Below are 16,848 nucleotides of genomic sequence, written 5' to 3' on the forward strand. Positions count from 1 at the left end.
AGCGGTGGGTAAGGGTCCACCAAGTTGGTACTTCAAAAGAAAAAAAGACACCATTTTGATTTTCACAGAGATGAGGCTACGGCAGCACACAAACACACTGCAAAGATTAACAGATGTCACTTACTCTAGTGTAAGTGCTTTTGGAAACAGTATTTTATTAAAGGGTCAGCATGAGGACTAACCAGTGCAACAGGAAGACAGGGAGGGGTGCCTGGTGCTGCAGACGATGGGTAACCCGCTGCCTGTAACTTCCAGGTTGTCAGGACAAGTTGCAAAGAGATCACTAAACTCTTACTGTGACAGGTGATCAATATGCTGAACAATTAGTATCAAATATACAGTAAATGATGCATAATATCATTGGTGAAAAATGTTCTATTTAGGCAGAATGTAGATTGATGTCAGAAAATGCTCTTTAGTGTGTGGAATAATCAAGTCAACTGCTTGATGGATGTACTATATAGTCTATTTACATAGCTTGGATTCAATACACTTACACGACATTTGCATCAGAAACATATCTACAGTCAACCAATGGGAAAGAATACATGATTTTACCAACATGCTTATACATTAATAATATTACTTGGCAATCTGATGTTTCAAGACCCAGGGTGAATTACTTATTAAAAACCCATATACAGCTATCTGTCTTTATCTTTCTTTCTGTGTGAGCCATAATGGCCCTGATTGTTTTCAAAATTACATTTGGCCAGGATATGACTGTTACATGAAACCTCTTAAACCAATATCATTTCCCTCACTGATAAAATACGTTATATTGCTGGGTGCATTGAGCCAAACCATTAACGAAGGAAGCTTAACCTAACCTTTGTGCTTCTGACCAGCCGTTAGAGCAAACTAACATTTCAGAAATTGTTTAAAAAGTGGAATTGACATGATTATGAATATTTATATTAAGTTGACTCATTTCTTGGAGCTTCTCCTATCACCCTCACTTTTAACGGTTTGAATTTTGCAGAAAGCTTAGTTACTTGGGAAGATACAAGGAAATGTACTTCATTCAACATTGTTTAGAAACGTAGGCCCATGATAAATTAGCTAGATAAGGTTAAATTAAGCAAGGTCAGTTTTAGAACTTGAATTCAGGATGCATGAGAAAAATCAAATGCATGTATTCAGTACAAATTTGAAAAAAGAGACATGATGGAAGTAACGGAAAAACCTCAAGTCAAATTCTTCATATCTATGGTGCTATTTTAATAAACCACCTCCAGCCATGCCTAGTTCTAAGAAGAGACAAAGCTCCCAGAGCTCCAGGCCAAGACGACAGAGCTTGTCTGATAGGAAGCAAATGATGTAGTGTCAGTGACAAACACTGCTCTCACAAGGAGCTAATGAAGTCATTTTCTGAAGTTAATAATCAAATAGATCCCACTGCTCCTTCCTCTCTCCTCAGGTCTCCATCATGACTCCTTCTCGCAAGAGAGAGAGGAGGCTGATCATCATTTTCATGCTCAACAAGATGACCCACAGAGCAAAAGTAAGGGCAGGGCAAGACTTACCTGTAAACACGAACAATGCATAACTCAGCACTTATTCTCTTTAGGTGTCCACTGGCTTTACAGAGTAGGTCCTGGCCTATAAGATCTTGGGTTAATGGCTTGTTCATGACATATATCAGTGGCAGAGGTACAAGTGGACCATCACAGGATCGCCACGTGTGAGAAGGCACAACTGGGGATCCTGGAAGAAATGCTGTGCAATTCATTGTATATGCAAACTGACAGGCACCGCAGAGTAACACAGTCTCGCCACAGGCATCTCAGCCCACCAGTCTGAACAATTTCCAGAGGAAAACCATTTCAGAAGCTTGCTACTCTTAATTTTTCTCTTCCCTTGTTTCTCCTAATCATCTATTCATTTGTCATTTCTGAAAACACTGAAAGCACCAAGTATATTCCTGATGTAGGCAGATGTGAAACAAAGCGATGCACCGCTAATTGTAGGGCACAAAAGGTAGGCAGCAGCTTCTGTGCTCACCAGGACAGAACTCATTTTAGTCTCTACAGCTGCAATTTTACCAGTGTAGATACCCACTTTACAACAAGTAAAGCACTGTGGTTCTGCCTTATTTCCTTACTCTCTGCATGGGATCCTGCTGTAGCAGGATGGCTTTGCAAGCATGATGGGAGGGAAAGCCAGAGAAATGAGCTAAAGGGCAGCCGTGTCGTACAAATACAGGTCTTTAACCTGGCTGTGGATGCTCAGTCAATACAATGGTAGAAGAGGCGATCACCCCCTGACATCACCTCTCCAACAGGAGAGATCCCTTCTCCTAAGAAATCTTCCTCAAGGTATACAGATACCATTTGTTCTGTTTCATGCTGCATCAGACTTCTTTGAAATTGGCAGAAAGAGGAAGGGGAGAGTGGTCTTCACAGAGCTGCAGGAGTCCCTCCCCTGTGTCACCCTACAGGCACAGGTACCACAACACAGCTAGGGCAAAGGTGCGTGGCTGTGCCCATGAGCCCAGCCATCATCCCTGCGTGGTGGCATACCGGGACATGGACAGGCCCAGGGTCAGAGAGGTGGCAGGAGGCAGCAGCGAGGCAGGAGCAGGTGCCTGGGGGAGCACAGGGTCTCTGCACAGCCAGAGCATCGCAAGAAGGTGCCTGGCAGGCTGGAAACCAGAGGCCTTCCCCATGTCACATTTCCTCCCGTGTTCAGAAGAATTCACCCTCTTACACCACATCAGCGCAGCACCCTCTCTGATCTCTTCTCCTGTCTGGAAATAATGCTCCGCACCCCAAATCGGCTCCTGCTGAAACAGAGCAATGCTCTTAGTGCTCTAGTTAGTGCTGTCAAGCAATCTGAAATGGAAGCTGGCAGTTGCCCTTCCAAATGGCTACTGCTACATGTAGCCCAGAAGTGGTAAGCTGAAAAATCTTTTTGTATTTGAACTCCTTCCAATTTCATTCAGCAGGATACTGGCAGGCCACTTTCTGTGTTAATTATTTCTGTCCTGATTGCCTGGCCACACAGAGCACTGGATCAACAGTATCACACTTCACCATTTGTTAATGCTTCCAGCACAACACAGAAAGAAATTGAAATAAAGAAATTTCACCTAAAGACGAATCTCCAAAAGTCAGGGAAGGGTCAGGGAAGGTGCCAGTGGAATCAGAAGAGCCATGTATCTCCCAGATCTGCATCAATCCTTCCATGATTTTAGAAATCCTTAAGACCAGAAGAATGACACAGTATACTACTCATTGGAAAACGCTTAATGGGTCTGATCCTGAAACGAATTACACTGACTTAAATCTGGAATGGCTCCAACAAAGTCAGAGATTAATCAAGAAGAATTTTTAACGCCTGATTAGGAAAGACTGCCTCTGCATTGCTGGCAGGTACAAATGAGAGGACCTAGGCATAAAATTACCGCATTGCTCCCACAAGTCAGTGAGCTAAATGGCTACATCTTGACATTCACACCAGCAGTAAATTATAGTCAGACGCAAAAATCTGAGAACAATTAAATGCTGGTGCAAAACTGAGACTAAAAGCCAGAGGGTATTTGAATCCTGTTAACACAAATATTACCTCCTAATGCTTTCCATAGCATAATGTCTTTGGGAGAGCACAAGTGAATGCAAAGGATGATGTTGCCCAAATAAACCACCCTGGAAAACTGCTTAACAGAATTTGCACCAGGACTTTCCCGTCCTTGGCTTCTCAGGCAGTCATGGACTGCTGCAGTATTCCCAGCAAGGGAAAAAGAAACTGGAAAGTTTTCAGCCATGGGAGCTGCCTCCATGAAGTGGAGAGTCTCTCTTTGTATGGCACTCACAAGCCCAGATTCTGGCTGTACCTGCAGACTAAGGCCAATATGAGAACATAACTTACACATGCCACAGCTCTGACATGTTTGTGTACTATACTACTGGCTGTTGAGACAGACATCATCCGAGATTAATGTATTTCTCATGCAAGCCAGGATAATTTGAACAAAATTAAGCAAAATTATGAAGGGTCTGTGGCGCATGCCCTGCAAAAGAGCTAGCACCTATAAAAGGAAACTGAGCACTGTGTGCACACGCTAAATCCACGTAGTAATGAAACTACTTCAAAGAGTGGAGGCTAATCAGTAGCATTCTGAATAAGCAAAAGAAGGCAATTGGATCCTTTCAAAACAGACAAAATTACTGATATTCTCAATAAATTCTAAAATTACAGTTGAAAGACTGTAGTTAGGATGACCCAACCCCCCCCTGAAGAATGAGCTCCTTGTTTTGACAATGTGTGGAGCAAAGTGGTGATGAAGAATTCATTAATGAGTTAGTTAAAGCAAACCCATAGCCCTCCATTTCATTGTTTTAGGGTTAAATGGGTGATTTTTGAAGAACACAACTCAGAGTCTTGAAAGAGACTTGTTCGCATACAGGAAGTCATGATTATGTTCTCTCTGAAACCTGAAGAGTCTGTTCTAGAAAATCTAGTGGAAGCATGTTGCTGTGCTGTTGCATCAGGACTGCTAACTTTCCCTTCATGGCTATTGAACTGGTGCCCCTGTAGTTAGAGCATTCCAGAAGTGAATTGGGAAAGACAAAGAACGGCATGGCAAAGCTCTAGGAGCACCGCAGCATTGGGTTTCCGCACCTCCAATGCTTACATTGCCAGCACTTGAATCAGCATTTCTGAAGGAGGTTTGTGTCACATAACCAGAAACTTTCCTTCTCAGACCCCTTCTCTTCACACAGTAATCCAATTGAGACTGTTGGTAGTAGTGATCTGGGTGATAATTACTTGTGACTTTGTGCACAGTTGCCAGTAAGGAGATAGGGAACCCACTGCTGCCACATGCAGCCTCTTCCCGCAGCCCATCTCCCACACAGCACACAGTTGGTCCCTGCACCCCCTCTACTCCAGACCCCAATGGTCCCAGCATGGTAGCTGAACAAAGGCTTGTGTTTAGCTAATAATAAAAAGAAGAGCGAGGCTGGTCTGGCAGCAATGGCACTTACCACACTGGCACAGGTTTACTGGTTTCCAGCCATGGGCATTCCCGGCGCACTGACATGTCACCCAGCTTTCTGGTGTGCAACACCTCCCTGCAATGCACAGACGGTGTGCGTTTGTGTTGGCATGTCTGTGAGATGGAGTTAAGCTTGTTAATGATCATGCGATGCTCGTTTTGGTTTAGGAATTTTGTGGATACTGAGGTTAGAATTTAATCTCTTATGCCTTCATGGATTTAACTAAATCTCACCCACAGTTTTGAAATATGCCAGGATTAGAGAACAATCTCTTTAAACATGAGCTTATTTCTTACACTGAAATTTCTCCAGCTGGGAGCAGCAATAACAACAACGATTTTACAGTCTCCATCTTCATAGTGCCCAGTACAAGAGGGCATACAAGCTGAGTCTGCGCAGCCTGGGCTTGGACTGACTTTAGCTGAGCTCTGGGTGCTCATTGTGGTGAAAGCCAGTAGTTAACTCACCTGAACCTTCAATTCATAAGTACAAACTGTCTGAGGAGAAATACCATCAGCTAATTAGACCATAAACTCCCTTCTCCAGGAAATTTTTTTTATCTCAATGCTCAGGAGTTTGGATGTAGCGCAGTTTGGTTGCTGTAACCTAACAAATACAGAATATGAGTGAAAAGTGGGTCCTTGTGGAAAACCTGTGAGCATAAACTTAAAAACACCCTTGAAAAATGTAGCCAGGATGACACACTGTCTATTCAACTTACAATAGGAAACATGCCTCATCCATCAGGTGAAATGAAACCATAGTGTAAAACCTCACTCATGGAGAAGAAAAACAGTTGCAACTTCACAGCAACAAACAGCAGGTTGGAAGGTGCAGGTTACATTAGTGGTCCATGTGTGCCTGGTAGCAACTGGCCATTTGTCCCCTCTGACTTTCAGCTGCATGGTATCCCTGTCCCATCAAACTTACTTACAAGTACTGGCTAATTGGCACCAGACGTCTAATTGCCATATCTTAGTGTGTCCAACAGACCCTGCTGCGCCCATCGGGTGCCCACAGCAGGAATGCCCAACAAGGTGGGGTCTCTTCCCCACTTCTGGAAGTGACACCTTCCAGACATTGACTGTACCTGGAGGTGCAGCCCACCCACCCTTAGAAGAAAGAAACAATGGATTTGACTGGGTGCAGACCCCGCAGTGCCTGGCACTGAGGCTCTCCTGACTGCCAGCTTGTTGCAGAAGAGAGGGGAAGGCTCAGGAGGTCTCACCTCATGGCAGAAGGCAAGTCCAGTCTCTCAATACAAAAGCCTTTCTGTCCACTCTCTGGCAGCCTTGTTCTGCCTCTTCTGGGTCTCGGGGAGAAAAAGACTTGGCCTGGCAGCTCCATGCAGGAGGTCTGCGCTTCAGTCTGGGAGAACAGGAATGGGTAGTGCAGTACGTACTGAGCCACTGAAGTCTGGTTCAAAAGTACTTCAAAGCTTGTGGAAGCCAACAGGGGTCTTGCGTATTGTTACTGATATTCACATCAATCCAGAGCACTTTGTCCAAGTCCACACAGTGGGATCTCTGCAGAGTTATAAATAGACCCCAACTCTCAGGACTCCCACTCCCCTGCTCCAAGTCCTTCTTACTGTTCCCTGGCTATACCTGACACTCTTGAATATTGTGTCTTACTTTTCCTCTGACTACAGTTCACTACTTTCTAAGGAAAAAGGAAAGATTCATAGTTTTGCTTGGACACGGGCTCACCTTTTCATCAGGTTTATCTTTCTTTCCAAGAGCCCACCAGGAAGTGGACTGTTGGATGGGCAGCTGGAGGAGAGAATCTTGCCAGAACAGGGAATTGCAACTCTGAAATCTCATGGAAATTCGCTCATAGATCTTTACCAGCCTCTATCTGCTAGATATTGATACCGTTTTCCAGCACTCTACATTTGTTGTTACCACAGGTTCATTTCATGTTATCTTCATGCTGTTCGTACACCAACTCCCCACATGGCCAAACTAGGCGCATCTGTTGAACAGTCCAGGTCACATCTCGCAGCTGGATGCCTCAAAGTCCACAGCAATGCTCCTATTGTTTTCAGTGAGACCGGGACAGAGCTCTATGTCTTCATTATGCCTAGAGTTAAGCATAAAGTCTAACAGCAGAAACAAAGAAAAAAATACATTGCAGCCAGTTTTACTCAAATTGTTGTAGTTTTTTATGGAATAATAAAGATCAGTAAGGTGGTATTTGTGTAACATACCACAACTTCAAACATAATAAAACTCAAATCAGTGAACGTTCTTTAAAATGAGTGAATACACCCACACAGTTTCATTGTGTTTAGACATGCAGTAGATGTTCTGATATGTATCTTTGATTTTGCCTTCCCCTTCTCCCAGATACTCTTTTTATCAGGTTGCCTGTACGAAATGCATTGAACACAGTAGGGGGGGAAAAAAGCAGTGTTTGGTTTTAAGCATTCATTAAACATCTGTAGGAGTTAATACAAAGGAAGAGTATTTGAATAAATCTAAAAATCAGGAAATTGTACTTCTGATCTTGACTTCATCCTCATGCATCAATGAACACATTTAAATTTTGTTCATCTTTATTGTGTTTAAACCAAACACTGAAAACAACAACCCTCATCCAACTGTTATATATAATTTCTATTGACAGGGTAGCTTTTGTTCTAAATGCACACGTAAAAAGACTTGTGCTTTAGTATTCCTGTTCTCAGCTCTTCAAGTTAAAGTAGTGCTTTACAAGTGATCTCTACTGATAATGACATACATTTACATTAGAATTCCAACTTGATTCTCTACCTTTCATAATCTACATATATCTTTTGTTTTGTTTCAGAATCTTTTTCTTGCAGGTTATGTACATTTGGCTGCAGTAGATTTTTCCCCCAAAGAATATCCAAAAATACATGTCTGCATAGCATAAAGTTGGAAGAATTGTTTGTCGCAGCCTGCTTAACAAAACCTTTTTCTGTTTGCAGATTATTCATGAGAAGGCATCCAAGTTTTACAAATGCATTCATTATTAGAAATGATTCTGTGAATTTCATAATTTAGGGCCAAAAGGGACTATTAGATCATCTAGTTTGACCTCTTGTACTGTATAGGTTACTATATTTCACTGGTGCATGAAACTCAAAGACTTCATTAGGCTGAAGTATTTCAAGTCCTCAGATTAAATTGTGCTCCACCGGTTAAGAACAAGACAAAGCTGCCAGTAATACCTAAGCCCCCTGCGACAGCAAAGAATTATTTAGATGAGATACACCCAGATGATCCCAGCAGGTGAGGCTTACATTTAATGACCAGTAGGACCTAGACCTCTGAAGAAGATCTTAGGAAAGATTATACTCTGCACCAGCGCACTCATCTGCTCTGCTCCCAGGGCAATAAAGGTAAGATTTGGGTCCCCAACCATAAATGCCTAGTGCCACTTGAGACTTCACATGAGGTAGTCTGGTGTGTCTGAACGCAGGATAGCACAGTAGCAGCAAGGACCCACACTCCCAGGATGGTCGGGTGAAGGCAAGATGTGTGAGGCAGTGACAAGTGGCAGCAGACCCTCTGTTTTACAGCTGCGTTGAGTCCCAAGGATGGGATTCAGCCCCACACTAAGACACCTAAGTCTAGGTGCCCCACGTGTGGCTCCAGGCTTCATTTGCAGTCTGTGGGGACTTACACAACAAATCAGAGGAGTCTGGCAAGCTGCTCAGCCCCCCCCAAAGGCAGACACCAATGTTTGGTAAGCTGGCCAACCCCCTGGGCTCCTTTCTCTGCTGATTAGCTCTCTGTTGCCCAAATGTCACCCTGAAAGGCTCTAGGACTTCAGAAGGACACAAGGAAACCAAAAGCCTACTCTAGGCAGGTATGTGTGCATGCAAAAACTGCCTTCCCAGACGGTGAAGGTGCCTGACCGAAGCCCTGAAGCACAAGGTTTCATTAGACACACTGTCTCAACCCAAGAAGTGGAAACGTGCAGACAATATTGATGGCAATGGTGGCAAGCCCACCAAAGCTCACCAAAACTCACTACCCAGGCCAGCTTCTCGTAGCCTCCCCCAGTCTGCTCTAGCAAATGGCATTCTGATGAGTTACCACCCACAAAACAGGTGGTCTACCTAGTATATTGCCTGCCATAGGGCTTCTTGGGAAAGTCTTTTCCCTCACAGTTTCCAGTGAGAAGTGAAAATATCAAATAATGCCAGTCTCCTAATCACACACCCTTAGCCTCTACCTCAGGCAGACTACAATTGGCCTCGGCAGTCTGGCCCCTGCCTCTTGCAAGCTTTGATATTTTCTTTCCCAGCATACTGTCAGGGGTTTGCAGACCATGCCTGGGAGAGCATAAGAACATGCCCAACCCTACTTAAGAAATACTGTTTCTTCATGGCAAACAGTCAAATTTCACATTGTCTGTGAAATCCAAGAGATGTGAAAATAGCGTAGCCTTGCACAGCTCTCCTTTCAGAAGTCCTAAGCAGAGAGAAGCTCCCCATAGCCCCCACAGCTATGCATTTCCATAAAAACCAGGATTTGAGGCCTTATCAAGAATCAGAGCTCTTTAAATCACAGGTAAAACTAATTTGTATTCCAATTTGAAGGAAGTCTCTGAAAGGACAACATATGCATGTTGATGGCAGAGAAAAAAATTGTATGTCTGCTCATTGAGAAAAAAAATCCAAGAATATTTAATGTGTGAAAATAGGACTCCAGTTATGCTGTTAAGAATAATGAAATCTAGGGTGCTAAGTACTGTACGTGTTGCTGTACAAGTTAAGCTGCCTGAGGCAGTTTTAATTTCTCTAGCCAATTTTTCTCAAATTTTCTTTAATTTACGCACCAAAGTATTCATCAGCTGTAGAGGAAGGGGCTGGATGGGGTAAGCTGCAGAGCTCTTCTCTCCACAGCCAGCAATCTTCCCTGCAGGGATGCGTGGCGCTGGGGAGTTGGGCTTGCCAGGGAGCCCCAAAACCAGACGGGAGCCTGGCAGGGTTCTTGATGGCTCCTCTGAGCTGGGAGCTGCCCCGTCTCCAGTGTGATGGATGGAAACGCTGTACTGGTCGCAGCAGCCCAGAAGGAAGAGGGGACGTACCTCCTGCATTCACTGAAAGAAACAGCTGTGGAGATAACCTCGGGAGCCCAGGGCTGGTACTGATACACATCCAGACACAATGAGTCAAAACAAATACCATTTGTCCCCAGGGTTTGGCAGGAACAGCATGGCTAGAGAGGCCAATGGGAAGCAGCGCAGAGCAAACCCGCGGGTGGAGCAGAGCTGACAAGCCTGCATCAGCCCTTGCTCAGGCTGCAGGATCAGTTGCTCCAGAGGTTTCTCTGGCTACATAACCTGTACTGGGCTAACCTGAAGTGCTGTAGGCCATTGTATTCAAGACCTGGAAAAGAAATACCTAGAATATTCTAAAATTGCTAATCTAAGAATTTTTATTAATGTTTTATCTTTTTTGAGGCCCTTTGGTTTAGCCTAAATGTTCCACCTTCCAACAGTACACAAATTGGCTGCTCTAGGATCTTCAGTCATTCCTCAGCAGAGGAGTTGTTATGTTCCTTTCTGTGGGCAAACAAGATACAGTTTGATATTAACATTTGCAATAGTTTCAAAATGGAAGTAGCTTGCCATGCAATATCATTCTATTACCTTGCCTAAGCATTTCACTCTTCTTGTTTTTTTTTCATTCCTTGTAGTTTGCTCCTTGTCAAGAACAGGCTGAAATTAACTTGTCAAAATTATTAAATTTGAGAGGCAAACATAATCCAAAATTGGATAGACACAAACAGGTGACAGCAGCAGGAGTGTGCGCTTTAGGGGACTACAGCAGGCATATTTGCATTTTACTGGTGAAATATGTACTTACCTCTGCAGATCACTGTGGGGCTTGCTGTAGTTTTACTTCCCAGGAGTCACTGAGTTAAAGGCAGAAGCCTGCCGGCAGGGTCAGGTTCACTCCAGCCTCTGCTGCAAGTGCCCTGCCAGGGCTTAGGAAAGGGTCTTCATTCACATTTGGTCTCCACTCTGTATCTGCAGCAGGAAAATGTTATTTTAGATTTGCAAAATCTTCACTGTTTTTGATCTACTACACTGAGCTGTCACTGGCTGGGCTTGACTCTGTATGCAGATTAAAGTGAAATAGGTGTGGGAGAAACAGAGGTACGTGCTGTGGGACAATCCATAGGTACATCTGGGGCAGCAAAGACTGGTGGTGGCATCCTTGCAGGCTGCTCCGTGCTAGGGTCAGAGGCCCCCTGACCAGGGAAAGCACAGGGACCTGTACGTGTCCACGTCCTCCATTTTCCAAACATGAAACTCAGAGTGAAATAGATTGTGCACGTTTTTGTCTGTTTCAGTGCAAGCTCCTCTCTTCTTCCCTGCTCCCATCAGCAACCAAAAAATGTCTTCAAAACTTTGATGGAAAGATAAGACGCGTGAGATAGTATATTATTCTGAATGGAGTTTCTGAAGCAGCCAAAGTTTTGAGCTTATCTACTGCTTTCTCTCTAGTTTGATTCAGAATCTAATTTGTCCAAAATTTTAACCGTGATGAACTTTCCCAAAACAGAAGCAGCAAGCTGCTTCCCACCATCACATACTTGGCCTGTATCCCATCTATCCATATGCAGCAGATGTAAATATAATTTACTGGCACAAGCAGCTTTCCGCACATGGCATCTTTCTAAGTCTTCTTTAGCATCCATGTGAAGAAATAAATGATTTTATTGATGCACTCGGAGGCCCCAGTAACACTTCATAATGACCTATAAATGGAGGTCTTTCTTAATATGCATCAATCAATAACTCACATAATTATGTCTCATATCATTTTGCTGAATTGTTAACAAATCTAACCAAAGCTATAATGATTCCTTATAGACAACATAAGTCTTCCAGGAGTCACATTTTGCTGGCTTCCCTATATTGTAGACCTGCACATATATAGATTTAGTGCAGGCACCAGTTGCATCAGTTAATTTAGGACATGGTCTCTTCCAGCTGTGCCCAGTCATCACAAGTAAAGTTTGCAAAGTCTCCTGCCACATTAAGAGATAGTTTGGAGACCAGATTGGAGCAAGTACAGACAACACATTTTTTTCTATCTTGTGGAAATAAAATGGTTAGGAAGATAGTTCTTTAATCAGGGAGGAGACAACTATAAAGTCAGAATAAAATATTCTCAGTGGAGGCAACCTGTCTGATGGCAATGGGAAATCCTGCGTGTCAGCATATTCTTTCTTGGCTTTATCCTTGCTCACTGGATGTGACTCAAAGAAAACTCTGGGCTTCAGATTCTTCTTCAGCAAAGTGGGAATAATATTTCCACTTCTGCAAGTCACTTTAAGTGGAAAGCACTGCATTCATGCAAGATAGCTTTATCGTGCCAGTATGCCACAGAGTTTTTCACTTTCTGCCTGGAACACTTCATGAAAATCCCTCCACATATGGAACAGAACAAGTATTGCAGACTGCAGAAAACGTGATTTTTATGGAGTTGACAGTGCCACTTACATTTGTGTGTTTTCACATTTCAAATACAGTCAGGTTTGGCAATGAAATTCATGATCATCTGGTGGCTTTTATGAAACGAGCTGACCATACTGCTCCAGGCTTCACCAGTCCCATCACAAACCCCTCTGCACGAGCCCTGGCCCCTGCCCAGGCTGGGACAGCACCTGCGTGGCCCTGGCTGCTGCCTGGGCAGCAAGACATGGCTGGCGGATGCCAAGCAAAGCCCTGAGCCTCGCGCAAGGGTTTTGGAGCAGGGACAGATCGTTTAGCACTTTAAATTCCCCTCAGCAAGGCGGTGCTGCAGCATCAACTGTCATTCCACCACTCATCCATAGTAGATGGAGGAGAGTGATGCTCCAGCACCTTGCTGCTTTACTTCACAGAAATGGTGAGACCTGGAGCTTTGGGCAAGTTGCAGACCCTGCCCTTCATGGTGGGGCCCTGCTGTGCCCTGGCACACCCTCACCTCCCTGTCAACCACAAGGGATATTTTGCTGTTCCCAGCCCACAGCTGTGCCACCGAGGAAGCACATAGCCCTGCCTAGCAACTCACTGTCCCCTTCTGGTTTTCAGTACAGTGCTTTATTAATGACAGAAGACTGATATATGCTTAAGTAGTTCAAATTTCTGCTTTCCCTGCTGTGTGAGCTTGGAACAAGACTGTAGACAAGTAGCATACACCGCATAGCTATCAAAGAAAGAGGAATTATAATTACTGTATTTATCTCAGAGAACACAATGATTGTTTTTTCTGATGAAAATAAATGTAATAAAGGCTAACGGACTTTTGGTAGTAGAGCCATTAAACCCTCTATCTAAATACCGTCTAGATATCTGGGGTGCAATTAGGACAGCCATGCTGAGTGCTTCTCGGGGTAAGTGTACAGATGCACTCTAACCTGAATTTAATTCTGCTCAAAGGCCAAGGCAAATGAGCACTATTTGTGTTGTAATGATTTAGTAGAAATGGGAAACATTACATTTCTAATGCCTTTTGGTCAACGAGCACGTTAGGACTTTCAGTGCCTGCTACTCGAGACCTAATTGCTTTTACCAACTCTTTCACAGAAAATACATCATCATGGCAAACGCGGTGCTCGTGTGTGAAGAAGTCAGACTCAAAGCAAAGCGGTAGCTGACAGGAGGATAGAACATATGATACAAGAGCTTTTGTAGCAAACTGCAAAATTCTGACATCAGTATTAGGCCTCCACTTGTAAAAACAGAGCTGAACAAATAATTCAAAATGAATAATTTATTTGTTTAATTTTGTCTCTCCTTGCTTGGTGAATATATATAAGCCAATCACATAATCTTGAATTTATTTGTTATTCAAATATATTCAGTGACTTTCTTTTCACTATATTTTTTTACTCTATGGATTAATCAGAATATTTAAAATTAAAAATACACAGGTTTCTTGTGATTGGCCAGACATGCCACATGACACTACTTTTCTTTTGTGAGTGAATATGCCAGCACTTCTGGAATAAACCTTCTGCATGCAAAATTGAAAATTCAGTTTTGAGAAATATTTGCGTGTGCATCTTTGGAATTCACATGCTGCCTAGAAAACTGTCAGTAAAATTCAGCACCTCTTAAATTTGTAAAATGTGAGAACTAAAACATGCATTTTAACATTTGCACTTAATTTTTTTTTTTTTTTATTTTCATCTGGAAGTTTTAGAACATCGCATTTTCACTGAAAGGATGCAGCATTGCCTACCAGGACAGCGTTATGGTTTTGAGCCACTCATCTTAATGTCACTTGGCTCAGACAATGGTCTGTTGTCCTAAAACCATGTAGTTTTCTAAATGGGCAAATGCCACATGCATTGTGTTCAAAGTTCTCAAAAGTCAGGGTGGCTTTTCCTTGATGGATGATATGTGCTTTATTCCTGCATCAAATAATCCCTCAATTATTGAATTATTCTTACTCTATTGTTAGGAAAAATAGATTTGAGAACAACTCAGTGAAAGCGTAAATGATGATGTTAGCATCAAGTAAGGGTGAAGGGAAAAGACAATCCAGCAGAGAAAATTTTCTTCCCAACTTCTTGATTAAGAGCACTTGTTAAAGAAGCCCTCATTTGTCTGATGTGTTATTTTGTGCAGCACCCCTTTTCCAGGCACAGCCCAAGTTAGGGATTCCTGGGCACCTCTTATGCTACCTCAGATCCCAACCCCATGTGTCTGCAAACATTTACAAGCATGCCTGCAGAATGCAGGTAGCAATTACCAAGCTCTTGTGTAGCAGATACAGGGAGATGTATATGCATGTGTATGTTTGCCTGAAAACTAATATAGCTATCTGCAGGATTTCTGTGTTAATACATTCCTTGGTTTATCATTAAAGCAGCTTCCAAATGTTCACGTGCAAGGACATGAAAAAAAATTTGTGTCTGTCTAATCTTCAATTACATCTGACCTGCTGTTGACTCAGGGTGGGACTGAAAGAGAATGTATCCCTAATAACACTTTGCAGAAGTATTTAGGTGGAAACTCTGCTCACGGAGAGATATTTGTTAAGGCATCTGTAGCAATCAACAGCAGAGCTTGGCACAGCTGCTGCTGTCCTGGCTGCATCCTGCCACCCGCACATGGCCACCGTGTCCTCTCCTACTGAGGAGAGCTGGTTCTGCCTGGTCAAGGAGGCAGCTGGCACACTTTGGGGCACCATAAAATAGCAAAAACCAAAACCTATCCCAGACAGTGGGAGAGTTATCTGCTGGTAAAGACAAGCAGGGAGACAGCCAGCTAGGTCTTTTGAGCCAGCAAGGACCACGAGTGCAACTATAAAACTATGGTGCGTATTAACTCATTGAGTAAACAGAGCTGGTGCTTCAGTTACCAAACAGGATGATTTAAATGGCTTAATTTACACATCACAGCAAGCTTTTCCTGCTGCAAATCAATATATTTGCATAGGTTCTTAAAATAATCAGCAACATGCTCCTGCATATATTTTTTAAATAGGTAAAAAATTCCTTAATGAAAGCCAGAATCCCACCATAAGCTGAGTTTTCAGTTCACTTGCTAGTTAAATTTACAAGGAAATACAAATGTATTAAGGCATGGAGCTAAGCAGCATCTTTGCAGCTTGTTTCTGCAGACAGTAGACCTTCAGGTTCTCATGGGCCCAGGTGTAAAGCCCCCTCTGCCACCCCACAGTGCCCCAGCACAGGTAAAGCCTTCTAGGCACTCACCGCAGAAACAGAGGAAGAAACACAGGTGTACACCTCTGCCCAGTGGATGGGCATGTGGATGGACGTATGGCCAGAGATTGTCTTCCAACAGGAATAGCCTTTACCCAGGTTCAGCACACCTTTTTCACATAATTTCTTATTTCTTGCCCTCCTTCCCTTTGTTCTGGCTGAGATCAGAAGTAGAAGCTCCAAAATGCCACCAGCAAAGCTGTCCTTGGCAGCAGAGGCACACAGAGCTCCTGAGAAAACCTGTTCTCACCAAGGTACCAAAGCAATATTGCCGGTTGCAGGTTAAAAATACTTAACATAGGCATCCTGGCACTCAGGGTTCCGTCTGAGCCAAAGCAAACATCAGATGTTGTTGAGCACAAGCTAATCCGGAATTCTTGTAGCTTTGCTGGGTCATGGAAAGACACTGCACCAATGGGTCAGTCAGGCACAGATGGGGCTGTCCCAGGGCATGCTTCCAGCAGTGGCTGTGAGCAGGCATGGTGCAGCTCAGGGTCTGATTACAGGAATACTTTGCTCAGACCGGTCCTTCTGTGCCAAGCAGTAAAAAACAAATATCAAAATTAAAAAGACTGAAACGGAATACTTCTGTGCTTGTAGCTGTACAATGAATAGGGGCTTTGAAGTTAATTTTTGAGCAGATTTTTTTCTCCTCCGCTAAAATAAAAAGCAAGGTTTTTAAACAGAGAAACAAAATGAGGGCAGAGGATGGAAAAACCATGGGTACTCATGACAAAAGCAAAAGAAGCGTAGGCAGGGGCCATACTGTTTTCACTGCTGGAGCAGGGATGGCCTCTTGCTCCTGGGTGTGCAGGGCCAGGGGAGCACAGAGATTTCCCTGCGCTTGGCATGAGCCAGCCTCAGGTACTGACCAAAATTTGAACCCCTTGGCTTGTCTTCTCCTGCTTTTCCCAGTGTGTGTCATGATGCTGTGGGTCACCACCAGGCATCTCGGGGGAATACAAGCATCTCATTATTCAGATGCAGGGTGAGACCTCTTCTGACTACCAAGGACACCATTTCTGCCTTAGCAGAGCTCTGACTGGGGAGCTGAGGAGCTGGAACAGACTCAGATGATCATCTCTCCTGTCCCCATTGCCTCAGCAGGACTGTTACCAGCCTCAAATCTTGGAGCAAAACGC

The 16,848-nt window shown here is 43.6% G+C and overlaps 1 long non-coding RNA gene across 4 annotated transcripts in view; it reads right to left on the reverse strand.

Annotated features, from left to right (window-relative positions):
* Nucleotides 1-16,017, reverse strand: part of LOC142361807 (uncharacterized) — a 28,033-nt gene extending 12,016 nt beyond the window's left edge. Inside the window, exons 1-5 of one of the 4 annotated variants that reach the window (XR_012764421.1) lie at nt 15,698-16,017; nt 10,846-11,009; nt 6,710-7,101; nt 6,229-6,526; nt 4,989-5,075 (exon numbers count right to left, since the gene is read on the reverse strand). This is a non-coding gene — a long non-coding RNA (uncharacterized LOC142361807). Of the gene's footprint in view, nt 1-444; nt 2,783-4,988; nt 5,076-6,228; nt 7,102-10,845; nt 11,010-15,697 lie in introns of those variants that run through there. The other 3 variants (XR_012764422.1, XR_012764423.1, XR_012764420.1) reach the window with 3 other exon arrangements.
* Nucleotides 16,018-16,848: the final 831 nt, after the last annotated feature.

This window comes from Opisthocomus hoazin, chromosome 6 (assembly GCF_030867145.1).
Source record: "Opisthocomus hoazin isolate bOpiHoa1 chromosome 6, bOpiHoa1.hap1, whole genome shotgun sequence".
Taxonomy (NCBI): Eukaryota; Metazoa; Chordata; class Aves; order Opisthocomiformes; family Opisthocomidae; genus Opisthocomus; species Opisthocomus hoazin.